General features: G+C 51.8%; 1 long non-coding RNA gene across 1 annotated transcript in view; it reads right to left on the bottom strand.

Moving 5' to 3' along the window:
* Positions 1–507: 507 nt before the first annotated feature.
* The window catches only part of LOC144773036 (uncharacterized), a 200,573-nt gene continuing 186,835 nt past the window's right edge, over positions 508–14,245 (bottom strand). Inside the window, exons 3-5 of the long non-coding RNA XR_013599906.1 lie at positions 13,297–13,378; positions 2,311–2,381; positions 508–622 (exon numbers count right to left, since the gene is read on the bottom strand). This is a non-coding gene — a long non-coding RNA (uncharacterized LOC144773036). The remainder of the gene's footprint in view (positions 623–2,310; positions 2,382–13,296; positions 13,379–14,245) is intronic.

Consider the following 14,245-nt stretch of genomic DNA (forward strand, 5'->3'; position numbering starts at 1 on the left):
AAAAAAAAAGTTTCTCTTGTCCACAAATCTGATGCAGTTCCGGTTGTTCCTAATGTGGGAAGTGCTGCAGCTCCCGCGCTGCTGTACGCAGAAACAATTGTGCCTGCAAGGCTCCCTTTCCCGCCTCCAAGTCAAAGCAGGGTCAAAGCACGATGCAGGCAGCATAAGGCAGACCTCGTGGTTCTCGTGGGCTGGCTGACACTGCTCATGCTGGGCGTACATCAGCCACTCCCCCCCCCGATAGGCTCCATTAGCCAGAAGGAGCAGCAGGTTTCTATGACGGCGGTCACATTTAAGAGGGCTGAAAAAAGCCCAAAATACAAACAAAGCATTGCACACACATTCAAATAAAAAAAGTTATCTTGTCCACAGACCTGATGCAGGTCCGTTGTTCCTAATGTGGGAAGTGCTGCAGCTCCTGCACTGCTGTATGCAGAGATAATTGTGCCTGCAAGTCTCCCGTTTCTGCCTCATAGTCAGGCAGGGTCAAAGCACGATGCAGGAAGCGTAAGGCAGGCCTCGTGGTTCTTGTGGGTAGACTGACACTGCTCATGCTGGGCCTGCGTCAGCCACTTAACCCCGCCCCAGATAGGCTCCATTAGCCAGCAGGAGCAGCAGGTTCCTATGAAGGAGGACACAATTAAGAGGGCTGAAAAAGCCTAAAACATAAACATAACAACAACGATAGGATACTAAATTGAAAGTCAGGTCGCGAGTAACCCTGGGCGTAGTACGCGTAGTCGCGCTACGCGAAACTACGCGAAGACGTTCTTGCACTACGCGAGCTTCGCGAGCGTGCGTAGTAGCTTGCTGGACCCGTTCGAGAGCCGTTTTTCTAGCTCGGGAGCGCGTTGTGCGTGTTCGGGGCGCTGTCTGTGTGTTCGGGGGATTGTAGCGTGCGACCTTAACCATGTGGTGGGCTATTGGCGCGGCCATCTTGTTTTTTCAATTGTCCCGCCCACTCGCGTCCCCTATTTCCTCTTCCGGGTCGCGTATAACGTGTTCGCGTGGTGCACGTCTTGTTCGGGAACACAACTACTTGTTCACACTGACAAAGTGCGTGTAACACGTGAAATCGCGCGCGAACTTACCCACGTGGTCGCGATGGGCGCGGCCATCTTGTTTTTCACACTCTATGCTATGGTTCTGGGCCTAGTTTTCTATCCACCTTATATCTGTGCAATTTTTACCTACTTTCAGTTTTTGTTACTTTTTTTACTTATCATCTATCTCTCTCTGTCCCCAAGTTTATATTCTGCATTTTATTTCTACTTTTCCACCTTTTTTTAAACTTTTCTACTGTTTTATTTTACTTCTTTATTTAAGCTCCTACTTCTTCCCCCTAACTTTTTTTCCTTTTGTTCTAACTTTTCTTTTCCACCTCCACCTCCACCCCAGAACCATGGCAAAGGGGAGCAGCAGAACCGGCTCGATGGGCAAGACGCCTGCGCCCAAGAGCCGGCTGCCTTGCGGCAGAATGCGACCTGCAGGGGTGCATGCCCGGAATCTTTTCAGGGAGGCGGAGGTGGCCGCCCTGGTTTTTTTCATCCAGCGCCACCTCCCCTTGACCTTGGCAACAGGCGGCAGGCAAGGCTCCGGTTACCTCCCAGAGGAGCGTCACCGCCAATGGGCGAAGGTGCGCCGGGCAGTCTACCGTCGCTCGGATATCCGGCGCACCCACCAGCAGCTGGCCCACTGGTGGGCAGACATTCTGGACAGGGAGCAGGACCTGTTGGAGCTGCTAGGTGTCGAGGTCGTGGGGCTTGGTGAGTAGCTAGTAATATTAATAATTTAATATATAATATAGTAGTATAAGTATTGTGTATAATTCTTGGACGAAAAAGTAACACGATTACTGGTGTGCTTAGTTAAATTGCAGATCAATTCCGTCTCAAAATCTTCTGTTATTGTATGACACAGGTGCTGCTCGCCACATCTCTTACTGGTTTGCAACTTTGCGCTAGCTTGGGCTGGTGATTATTGATGTAAGAGTTTTTAGAGAACTGAAGTTAGTTAATGCTATTGCTGGAGTCTAGTCCTTACATTGTCCTTTAGTGAAATAGTGGTGGATGGATAGTATTAGTTCATATTTTTTTAACGGTCTGCATGACGCCTCCTCTGTCACTGAATGCTTAATTCTTATTTATCCCACCCCTCCATAGAACCGGTTTGAAGTTTGTTTACTGAGTGGTAGGCTTAGCAACAATAACATGGTCACGTCAGTCAGTAGCAGTAGCAAATTTATGCATGTGTCCTCCATCTCATCTATGCATGTTTGCGGGCAAAAATAAAATGGAAATGTCGACTTACTGAACGATTGGCCCGTCTGGATTCTGGAATAGGTGGTGTAGGTCAGGTGGTACTGGCTTCGTTAGTATATTCTGCAATCAGAATGTTTTTGATTAGTGTTCTATAAGTAGACGGTCTGTGAATCCTGCAAGCCAATAGTCAATTATACTTCGAAGTCAATTTTATTGGAATTGTTGTTTCCTAAAATGTTTGAGAGGATTTTTAAAATGATGTCTTTGTTTCACAGCACTTAATGTTTCTCTTTCTTTATTATTTCTTACATGATCAGCACCACCCAGGGGTAAGAAGACGGGGTCCGAGTTGGCGGGACAACCACGAGAGGAGCGCTCCTCTACCGAGGATCCTGCTGCTGGCCCCAGTAAGTCCTTCAGTGCTTATATTATTAACAATTATATTTCCCTAACTTTTTAACGCACCTTATTTTTTCCAACCTATTAAGCCTCCTTCCTAATTCAATGTTGTTAGACCTGGCACCTTGGCGTGAGTCTCCCTTCCTCTTTTTGCTGATGTGCCTCCGATGTTTTGCTGGTGTTCGATGCTCAGAGCACTGCGCCACGGCCAATCCGTGCCGCAGTGCAAGTGTTCCCAATGTAAAGTGTATGTGCAATTGATTTCCATGATTGGCTTATTTGGTTTACTGTCAGTCCCCAGTAACGTGCACGAGGAGTGCCGGGGCTTGTAGATACAAATGCTGCTAGTGGGCTTGCAGCGCTGATTGCGCCACCCACAGGAGCGGCCTCGTAAGATGTGTCTCGGGTCCGCCATTGCTGACCCCGCGTACAGTCTCGTACTGCACGCTGATTGCGCAAGTGCCCACACTGCCTAACCTCCATATCAGTCACCTCTATGGTAGGCCTACTGGACGGGTGCGTTGCGAGAGTAAGGTAGGACAAGCCTCGAGTGTGGCATGTCCTAGTAGTGAATTACCGCCCTTTTTGGTTCTTCACTATTGAAGGGCTACCTGTTCTCTTAGGCCAGACGAGCTGTCGGAGCTATTACACGCTATAGTGCCGGCAGGCTCCTGGAACACGGTAGCAGGTCGAGTTTAGTATGCCTGAACTCAGAATAATAAAATACTTCCTTTAGTAAGGTTTATTTTAATATCCTGTGTTTGCAAATGCTACTTTTAGAAAGTTAGCCTTTGCTCGCCTAACTGTTCAACCGCCTCTGCCAGGATGTGTATCTGCTGTCTGGGTTTGTGTGAGTGACAGGGCTGGGAGATTCCCGGGGATAGTCGGGTGCTCCAGGTGGTGAATAGGGTGCTTACACCAGGATGGGTGGGCGGAGTAGTCCTTGACTCTGAAGAGGGTTGTGCTCCACCACCACAATGCTGGCTCCACCACCCCGCAGAGCGTCTGATGTCTCTGCCCTGAACCCTGAAAGAAGACGGCAGCTTCCTGTCAACAAAGTACTCCAGAACTGGGTTGGACCAGGCTCAGGCCCCCTGGCCTGCAAAGACAAAAGAAACGCAGTATAAATATAGGAGCTCCGCTCCTTACCAATCAGATTCGATTCAGATCCAGTTTGACCACGACGAACCTCTGCCTGACTAGAAGGACTGAGAGAAGCTGAAGGACGGAAACCAGTCTGTATCCTGTTAGACTGGCCTGCAGGGGTGCCTTGCTGAGAACGGAGAGGAAAAGACCAGAAAGGACTTTGTAGACTTGTGCCTGAAACAATCTCCAAGGGCTTGATCGAGAGCTTGCCCCCTGAACGGAACCCCAGGACCATTGGGTTCTATCTGCTTGTGCCCGTCTGCTGTTGGGCCTTAAATTCTTATTCCCTCGCCAGAGTTGTGACTCGGGTGCCTTCGCCCCTCCCAGGTCGTGACAGCTCGGAGCCTGGTCGCCCCGCCGTAGAGAGCCCTGCTCATCCCTGATTCGCTCTCCGCCCCAGTGCCGGGCCGCCTGCTCTCCTGTCACCTCGCCGCTAACGGAGCGCGTTGTGTGCCTCTCATCTCTCCAGCCGGAATCTGCACGGAGAACATTTCCATAGCCTCGGACGGTCCGTACGTGGCCACGTACCCGACTGTCTCGCTTTGTCCTCCTGCATACCAAGGCTCGTGCCGCACCTCAAGAAAGGCCTCCCTGTACAGTGGTACTGGAAGCCTGGTGCTGCACCCGCCTGCCCGAGAACGCGACGCCCCTCACAGATCCACGAGTCAGACCCGGCGTGTTAAGAAGTAGTGCGTCCCGCAGGCCTGAACGGCGCCTCGCCCCGTGAGCTGCATCGATCCCAGATCGCCGCAACCCTCCACAGTCCTGCTCCCCCGCCTCGCTCCTCGAGGGGGACCGAGCCGGAGAGATCCTCTGGAGAACCGTCGGCCTCGTTCGGGGTCAGCCCTCACCAGCCGCACCTGAAACGCCTCGGACATCCACAGCAAGGTACACTTGAACTCCGTCCCGAGTTCATATCGGATCCAGGGTCCGCAACGTTCTTATTTCCCTGTCATCGTACCTTGCTGAACAACGAACATTGAAAGACTAAGTTTGCCTATTGTAATCTGGTGGCCCCCATTCGCTAAACGTTATTGTTGGTCTTGTGATAATCCTGCTCGAGTATATCTTTTATATAAAGTATACGTATTTTTGATACAACCATTTGACTGGTGTCCATTTGTGGTGGGTCAGTGGGTTTACTGTGTGTGATCATAAATGCTTAACTTACTATCGCCCTGAAGATTAGCCTTGTCTGCTTGCGCCACGTTGCCTAGAGGGTGAGATGGGGTTATTCAAAGGAGTAGTTCCCTTGCCCTGACAATTGGAGCTCAGGGTCCCTGCTTGTCACAAGTACTTACCTGTGCCAACCAGAGACCTTCGGGTTCCAACATTGGTACCAGCGGTGAGGATTTCGGATTTGCATTTATGATTTATATACAGTGAATTACTGATCACCACGTAGTGAGAGAAGAGCAAATAACGAAGCCACAGATTACGTTCTCGCCGAGAGATCTCCAATCGCCAAACCATGCCTGGTCCAGTCCCCGCACGAGCACCCTCTGTTGTACTCTCTGTGATCTCTGGAATCGACGATGTTGATTGGGAAGGGTTAGACAAACTCAGAGCGGAGCAAGTGAAAGCTCTGTGCGGAAAGTTTCGAGTTTCCTAAGCGGGATGCACAACCAAAGCCCAACGCGTCACGGCATTGAGAGCCTGGAAAGAGTCCAGAGAGCCAGCAAACCAGGTGGTAGTGGATCCACCTGACAGCCTTATCGAGGTGCACGGAGGCCCGTCGTCAGAAGAGCTGGCGGACAGGGCCGCAACCAGGGCGCATGAAGTGGAGATGGCCAGATTGAAGGGTCAGATGGCCATGGAAGAGAAAAGGCTCCAGCTGGAGCATGAGATACGCTTAAAAGAATGGGAGCTGAAAGCAAAGAGCTTGGACGCAGCTCCTGGTGGCAGCACAACGCCAGCCCAGGTAGAGTCAAGGGTCTACGTACCAAAAGATGTGGTGAAGGAGTACTTTAAGGGAGATGACATAGGACATGGTTCCGGGCCTACGAGGTAGCCATGTCTTCCCACCGGGTCCCTGAGAAGGATTGGGGAGCGGGGTTGTGGGGACGGTTCCTGACCGAGGGGCGGGATACCCTGTTAGATCTCCCTTCCGAAGAGTCCAATTCCTACCCACGAATGAAAGAAGCCCTGATTAATCAGTTTGGTTTAACTCCTGAAATGTACCAACAGCGGTTTAGGAAGTGTGTGAAGATTCAAGGGGGTACGTATGTGGAGTATGTGACCTTTTTCTGCAGAGCGCTGGATGGTTGGGTGAAGGGTAGTAAGGTAAATGATTTTCAAGGGCTGCTTGATTTGATAGCATGGGAGCACTTGTCGGATAATTGTTTTCCTGAGTTACGCCAGCACCTGATCGATAGCAAGCTGTCCAACCCGAGGAAGCTTGCTGAGGAAGCGGACCGCTGGCTCAGCACCAGGGTCCACAAGGGTCCAGTGGGAGACTCAGCCAAAGGTGGGCAGGGTCTCCAGCAGAAGAGTGGGGGGGACAAGGGAAAACAGAAAGGGTTCCAGAAAGGCCCCCAAAGTAATCCCCAAGGGAACCAAGGGAAAGGTTCTCAGTCTTCCCCACCCCCGAAATCAACCGGGGCCCCGACAGGTAAACCTGTTCAAAAGGGGCCCATCACCTGTTTTAGGTGTGGCGACCTGGGTCACATTGCCTCTGATCCTAAGTGTCGCTTATTTGCGAAACCCGCACCCACTGGTGCTCCCCCCCCGGCAACTAGTTAATGTTAACTTTGGGGAGGAAGTAGCCGTCCAAATGGGTGGGGATCCCGTTCAGATGACCCTAGTCTCGCTAGGAGACAGTGAGATGGTCCCCGAAAACTACCTGCCCAATAACACTAAAAAGTATGCGCAGGTAGTGACCATCAACGGTAAGAAGGCGGAGGCTCTTCGAGATACAGGAGCCAGAGTGACTGCAGTGAGGCAGCACCTGGTGTCTCAAGAGCAGATCGTACCGCACGCCTACTGTAGGGTTGTCCATGCGGACAATTCTGAGGACCAGTGTCCGATGGCTCAGGTTCCCTTTGAGTGGGGGGGGTCTCAGGTACTCTGCAAGTCGCTGTGAGGACCTCCATGCCTGTAGATTGTCTGCTAGGGAACGATTTGGAGAACTCCCCTTGGGGAAAGGTGGAGAAAACGACTCATCTGCGGATGGTGGGTCTACCCGACTGGGCGTGCGTGACCACACGGTCCATGGCAGCCAGTAGGGGTGTTGAAGAGGTCCTGGAGCCTGAAGGAGAGGCCCAGGAACCGGCCTTAGAGAGGCGGCACCGGGGGCACGGACAGCCGGTCCCCGATGTTCCCACTGCCCAGGAGGAAGCAGACCTCGAGGGGAATGCCCTGGAGCCTAAGGGGGAACAGATCGCTGAACTGGGAGACTTGCCTGAGCTGACCCATTGGCAGCAAGAAGGAGGTCCCTCCAGGGAAGAATTCTGTGAGGAGCAGAAGAAGTGCCCTTCTCTAGCGGGTATGCGGCAGCAGGCTGCAGACCAGGCCAATGGTGTTCGGTCCGGAACTCACTTGGTGTACTGGGAGAACGATCTCCTGTATTCAGAGCCTAAGGCTGCTTAACCTGGGTCAGCCCGTGTGCTGGTGGTACCCCAGAAGTTCAGAACCTTCCTACTGGGTTTGGCTCACGATGTGCCGTTAGCAGGACATCTGGGGATGGACAAGACCTATGACAGGCTTGTCACCCACTTTTACTGGCCCCAGATGCATCGGAGCTCAGACGCTCATTGCAGAACTTGCCAAACTTGCCAGGCCAGTGGTAAGTGCGGAGGGAAGAACAAGGCTCCCTTCCAACCATTCCCCGTTGTCAGTACCCCATTCCAGCGAGTGGGAATTGACATTGTGGGGCCTCTGGACCCCAAGACAGCCCTGGGCAACAGGTTCATCCTGGTCTTGATGGACCATGCCACCCGGTACCCTGAAGCCATCCCTCTGAGAACAGTGACGGCCCCCGTGGTGGGACGAGCACTGATGGGAATTTTCTCTCGAGTGGGATTCCCTCTAGAGGTGGTGTCTGACAGAGGTACCAACTTCATATCGAAATATATGAAGTCCCTTTGGCAAGAGTGTGGTGTAACGTACAAGTTCACCACCCCTTACCACCCCCAAGGAAACGGGTTGGTTGAAAGGTTCAACCGAACCCTGAAAGGCATGATTATGGGCCTAGAAGGACCAATGAGGCGTAAGTGGGACGTCCTCTTACCATGTCTACTGTTTGCGTACCGAGAGGTGCCACAGAAGTCGCTCGGGTTCAGTCCCTTCGAGCTTCTGTACGGTCACCCGGTTCGAGGACCTCTGAGTCTGGTTAGGGAAGGCTGGGAGCAATCTCCCAGGAAACCTCCCCAGAATGTATATAGCTACATGCTGGCCTTCCGAAACCAGACCCGGCGATTCAGGAAACTTGCTGAGGCAAACCTGGAAGCCAGCCAGGAGGAGATGAAGCGGTGGTACGACCAGAATGCCACTCTGGTAGAGCTTCAGCCTGGACAAAAGGTGTGGGTCTTGGCCCCAGTGGAGCCCTGTGCACTTCAGGATAAGTGGACGGGTCCATTTGAGGTTGTGGAGTGCAAGAGTCCTGTCACCTACCTGGTGAACTTGCAAACTCCCAGGAACCCTTTGTGGGTCCTACATGTTAACCGCCTTAAGCCCCACTTGGAGAGGCCAGAAGTGGGCATGCTGTTGGCAACCGATGACGGAATGGAAGAGGAGACCGAGTCTCTTCCGGACCTCTTGGTAGCCTCTGAGCGAGATGGGTCAGTGGATGGAGTTAACCTCTCACCCTCCCTGACCCCCGAACAGCAGGACGATTGCCGCCAGTTGCTAGGCAATTCCCTGACTTGTTCTCCCTGGTTCCGGGTGTCACAGATTGGTGCGTCCATGATGTGGACACCGGAGACAGCTTACCGGTGAAGCACAAGGCTTACCGCGTAACTGACAGGGTACGAGCTTGCATCAAGGAGGAAGTCTCGAAGATGTTCGCTCTTGGGGTGATTGAGTCCTCCAGCAGTCCTTGGGCCAGCCCAGTGGTCTTGGTCCCGAAGGCTGCGACGCCGGGAGCCACACCCGAACTCCGGTTCTGTGTGGACTATCGAGGACTCAATTCGGTCTCGAAGACTGACGCGCACCCCATCCCCAGAGCTGATGAGCTCATCGATCGGTTGGGTGCTGCCCATTACCTCAGTACGTTTGACTTAACGTCTGGGTACTGGCAGATTGATGGGGCCAAAGAGAGGTCAGCGTTTTCAACCCCAGATGGGCACTACCAATTCCGGGTCATGCCCTTTGGGATGGAAAACGCCCCTGCCACCTTCCAGAGGTTGGTCAACCAGGTGTTGGTTGGACTGGACGTGTTCAGTGCCGCCTACCTGGACGACATCGCAGTGTTCAGCGGAACGTGGGAAGAACACTTGCGACACCTGTGGGAAGTGTTGACGGCTCTGCGCAAGGCAGGCCTCACGATCAAGGCGAGTAAGTGCCAGATCGGGCAGGGATCCGTGGTGTATTTGGGACACCAAGTTGGGAGCGGCCAGGTGGCGCCCCTTCAACCCAAAATTCAGACCATCCTGGCTTGGGAAGCCCCCAAGACCCAAACGGAGGTGAGGGCTTTCCTCGGACTCACCGGGTACTACAGGAGGTTTGTCAAGGGATACGGCACCATCGTTGCCCCCTTGACAGAGCTGACTTCGAAGAAGCAGCCCCGGAGAGTGATCTGGACCGACGCTTGTCAGGAAGCCTTTGACACCCTGAAGAAAGCCATGTGCACGGCGCCCGTGCTCCTGGCTCCTGATTTCTCCAAAGAGTTTGTAGTGCAGACAGACGCTCCAGAGCATGGGATTGGGGCTGTCCTTTCACAGACGACTGAGGAGGGCTGGAATCACCCTGTGGCCTTCATCAGTCGGAGGTTACTTCCACGGGAACAGAAGTGGAGTGCTATTGAGCGAGAAGCTTTTGCTGTGGTCTGGGCACTGAAGAAGCTAAGACCCTACTTGTTTGGGTCTCACTTCCGAGTTCAGACGGACCACAGGCCCCTCAGATGGTTGATGCAAATGAGGGGTGAGAACCCGAAACTGTTGAGGTGGTCCATTTCTCTACAGAGTATGGACTTTACGGTGGAACACCGCCCTGGCATAGACCACGCCAATGCTGACGGTCTGTCAAGGTTTTTCCGCCTTAGTGATGAGGAACTCCCTGGGCAAGGGTAGTTCTCCCCACATTTCAGCTGGAGGGGACATGTGTTAGACCTGGCACCTTGGCGTGAGTCTCCCTTCCTCTTTTTGCTGATGTGCCTCCGATGTTTTGCTGGTGTTCGATGCTCAGAGCACTACGCCACGGCCAATCCGTGCCGCAGTGCAAGTGTTCCCAATGTAAAGTGTATGTGCAATTGATTTCCATGATTGGCTTATTTGGTTTACTGTCAGTCCCCAGTAACGTGCACGAGGAGTGCCGGGGCTTGTAGATACAAATGCTGCTAGTGGGCTTCAAGCGCTGATTGCGCCACCCACAGGAGCGGCCTCGTAAGATGTGTCTCGGGTCCGCCATTGCTGACCCCGCGTACAGTCTCGTACTGCACGCTGATTGCGCAAGTGCCCACACTTGCCAGTCCCTGAACCTTCCCTAACCTCCATATCAGTCACCTCTATGGTAGGTCTACGGGCCGGGTGCGTTGCGAGAGTAAGGTAGGACAAGCCTCGAGTGTGGCATGTCCTAGTAGTGAATTACCGCCCTTTTTGGTTCTTCACTATTGAAGGGCTACCTGTTCTCTTAGGCCAGACGAGCTGTCTGAGCTATTACACGCTATAGTCCCGGCAGGCTCCGGGAACACGGTAGCAGGTCGAGTTTAGTATGCCTGAACTCAGAATAATAAAATACTTCCTTTAGTAAGGTTTATTTTAATATCCTGTGTTTGCAAATGCTACTTTTAGAAAGTTAGCCTTTGCTCGCCTAACTGTTCAACCGCCTCTGCCAGGATGTGTATCTGCTGTCTGGCTTTGTGTGAGTGACAGGGCTGGGAGATTCCCGGGGATAGTCGGGTGCTTCAGGTGGTGAATAGGGTGCTTACACCAGGATGGGTGGGCGGAGTAGTCCTTGACTCTGAAGAGGGTTGTGCTCCACCACCACAATGCTGGCTCCACCACCCCGCAGAGCGTCTGATGTCTCTGCCCTGAACCCTGAAAGAAGACGGCAGCTTCCTGTCAACAAAGTACTCCAGAACTGGGTTGGACCAGGCTCAGGCCCCCTGGCCTGCAAAGACAAAAGAAACGCAGTATAAATATAGGAGCTCCGCTCCTTACCAATCAGATTCGATTCAGATCCAGTTTGACCACGACGAACCTCTGCCTGACTAGAAGGACTGAGAGAAGCTGAAGGACGGAAACCAGTCTGTATCCTGTTAGACTGGCCTGCAGTGGTGCCTTGCTGAGAACGGAGAGGAAAAGACCAGAAAGGACTTTGTAGACTTGTGCCTGAAACAATCTCCAAGGGCTTGATCGAGAGCTTGCCCCCTGAACGGAACCCCAGGACCATTGGGTTCTATCTGCTTGTGCCCGTCTGCTGTTGGGCCTTAAGTTCTTATTCCCTCGCCAGAGTTGTGACTCGGGTGCCTTCGCCCCTCCCAGGTCGTGACAGCTCGGAGCCTGGTCGCCCCGCCGTAGAGAGCCCTGCTCATCCCTGAGTCGCTCTCCGCCCCAGTGCCGGGCCGCCTGCTCTCCTGTCACCTCGCCGCTAACGGAGCACGTTGTGTGCCTCTCATCTCTCCAGCTGGAATCTGCACGGAGAACATTTCCATAGCCTCGGACGGTCCGTACGTGGCCACGTACCCGACTGTCTCGCTTTGTCCTCCTGCATACCAAGGCTCGTGCCGCACCTCAAGAAAGGCCTCCCCGTACAGTGGTACTTGAAGCCTGGTGCTGCACCCGTCTGCCCGAGAACGCGACGCCCCTCACAGATCCACGAGTCAGACCCGGCGTGCTAAGAAGTAGTGCGTCCCGCAGGCCTGAACGGCGCCTCGCCCCGTGAGCTGCATCTATCCCGGATCGCCGCAACCCTCCACAGTCCTGCTCCCCCGCCTCGCTCCTCGAGGGGGACCGAGCCGGAGAGATCCTCTGGAGAACCGTCGGCCTCGTTCGGGGTCAGCCCTCACCAGCCGCGCCTGAAAAGCCTCGGACATCCACAGCAAGGTACACTTGAACTCTGTCCCGAGTTCATATCGGATCCAGGGTCCACAACGTTCTTATTTCCCTGTCATCGTACCTTGCTGAACAACGAACATTGAAAGACTAAGTTTGCCTATTGTAATCTGGTGGCCCCCATTAGCTAAACGTTATTGTTGGTCTTGTGATAATCCTGCTCGAATATATCTTTTATATAAAGTATACGTATTTTTGATACAACCATTTGACTGGTGTCCATTTGTGGTGGGTCAGTGGGTTTACGGTGTGTGATCATAAATGCTTAACTTACTATCGCCCTGAAGATTAGCCTTGTCTGCTCGTGCCACGTTGCCTAGAGGGTGAGCAGGGGTTATTCAAAGGAGTAGTTCCCTTGCCCTGACGATTGGAGCTCAGGGTCCCTGCTTGTCACAAGTACTTACCTGTGCCAACCAGAGACCTTCGGGTTCCAACAAATGTTAGCAAAACTTTCTTCGGTCTTCAATTTGTTTTCCAAATTTTGGGTATTCAATGCCATCCCTGACTGCCTTGAAGTACTGCGTTCCTTCAAACTGCCTCTGCCCTATGACTCTCTGTGCTACTACTATTAGACTGTGTGTAGCTAAGCTTGCCCTGTTGGCCACTCTAAAGTTAAGGTATTCTTTTGAATAAAGCTGTGATAGAATAGCTGTAGCCACTGGGTCCACTCCCGTCTTTTGCGTTGTCCTCTGTAATCTCTAGTCTTTGTCAATTCCCACCAACAAAATGCACAACCAGATGTTTGCCTACTAATTTTTGTTCGGTTAGTATACTACTACTACTGTTGTGGTTATTATTCTCTGCACATACACATACAGAACTATGCACAAGAAAATAGGATGTTGATGTTGGTGATAGGGAGGTTGGACCTTACTTACACCTTACACCCTAGTCACAGAACTCATTCAGAAGAACCCACAATCCAATAACCGTCTACCTACCTCAGTGTCTCAGTCATAGTCATTTGTCCCACTCCCGACCCCCACACGAAGATAGTTAGATATATATACCCAATGATTTTATTACACAACCCAGAACAGAAGAACACCCTTTCGCTCACTCAGTCGTTTCAGTCCACAACACCCCAGACACTCAAAATATACCACAGAGTCTATGTGCAATTTTTATTTTTAATAACAAGCTTTGTATTGGTGTAACTTGTAAGTATTTCCATGAAAAACATCCTGCTCCACAATGCAAAATGAAGAAGATTAAATACTATACATTTTGTACATCTAGTGCACGACAGAGAAATGTGTGAATTGTGGGAGACACCTCACCGTTGAACGTATACTGGTTACACATGCATCTTTCGAAAGCTCTGCAAATCTCTGGTTCGTAGAAGGCAATCTTCTCATCTGCCTATGAGCAAAATGTTGCACGTTAGGCAGTGAATACAACTATGCCAGTTTTTAGCAGTCATGGCAAAAAGTGCAACATTATGGATAAGCAAAAGGGACTAACAATACTGGTTTGTCAACCTCTTTAGTTGGATGCAACACTCATGTAGCCTCAGAGGTGTCTTTCTTTCGGTGCAACAAGCTGCGAGGTAACATGGGGAAAGCAGTAGACCCGGATCTAAAATGGTTATATGGCTCAGGCTAACTTTCCAAAGACTAGAGTAGGAGTAGAGATTAGATGACCCTAGGGACCATCTAATAAATTAAAACTAAACTCTGTCTAATGTGACTGCTGTACAGTAGGACGCAATTTGGACTAGTTACAACGATTTATGTTGTACGTAACTGTTTTTTCAATCTTCCTTCCTGGTGAAAAAAGTACAACTAGTAAAATAGGGGGAGGTGTGCAGGCATCTAAAAAGGTGTACTTGCTTTTATAGGTGCACAATCACTACCAACCACCAGTGCCGACGGGGCCAGTGGCAATGCGATTGCCAACCAGGAGGGGACAGTGGCTGCGGCACCTGCAGGAGCATCAGTGGGGGAGGAAACTTCAGCGGTGGGCGGTGGTAAGTTATATTCATTACTTATTTGCATTACTAGGTGGAAGGGGAACATTTCCCTCACTGTGCTATGAGACTTATTAAGAAAGTATGAATTTGAAGTTGTACTCAACAATATACAATGGTTGAAGAAGACACCCTTTGCAGCATTACCAGTGTGAGTTGAGTGAACAAGGCCTCTTCTATCAGACTCCAACTCAGCTGTGAAAGTTATGGAGAAGACTAAAAGTCAGATCAGATGACCTTGCGGGATGTGTTGAACAAAA

The sequence above is a fragment of the Lissotriton helveticus genome, chromosome 8, assembly GCF_964261635.1.
Source record: "Lissotriton helveticus chromosome 8, aLisHel1.1, whole genome shotgun sequence".
Lineage (NCBI taxonomy): Eukaryota > Metazoa > Chordata > Amphibia > Caudata > Salamandridae > Lissotriton > Lissotriton helveticus.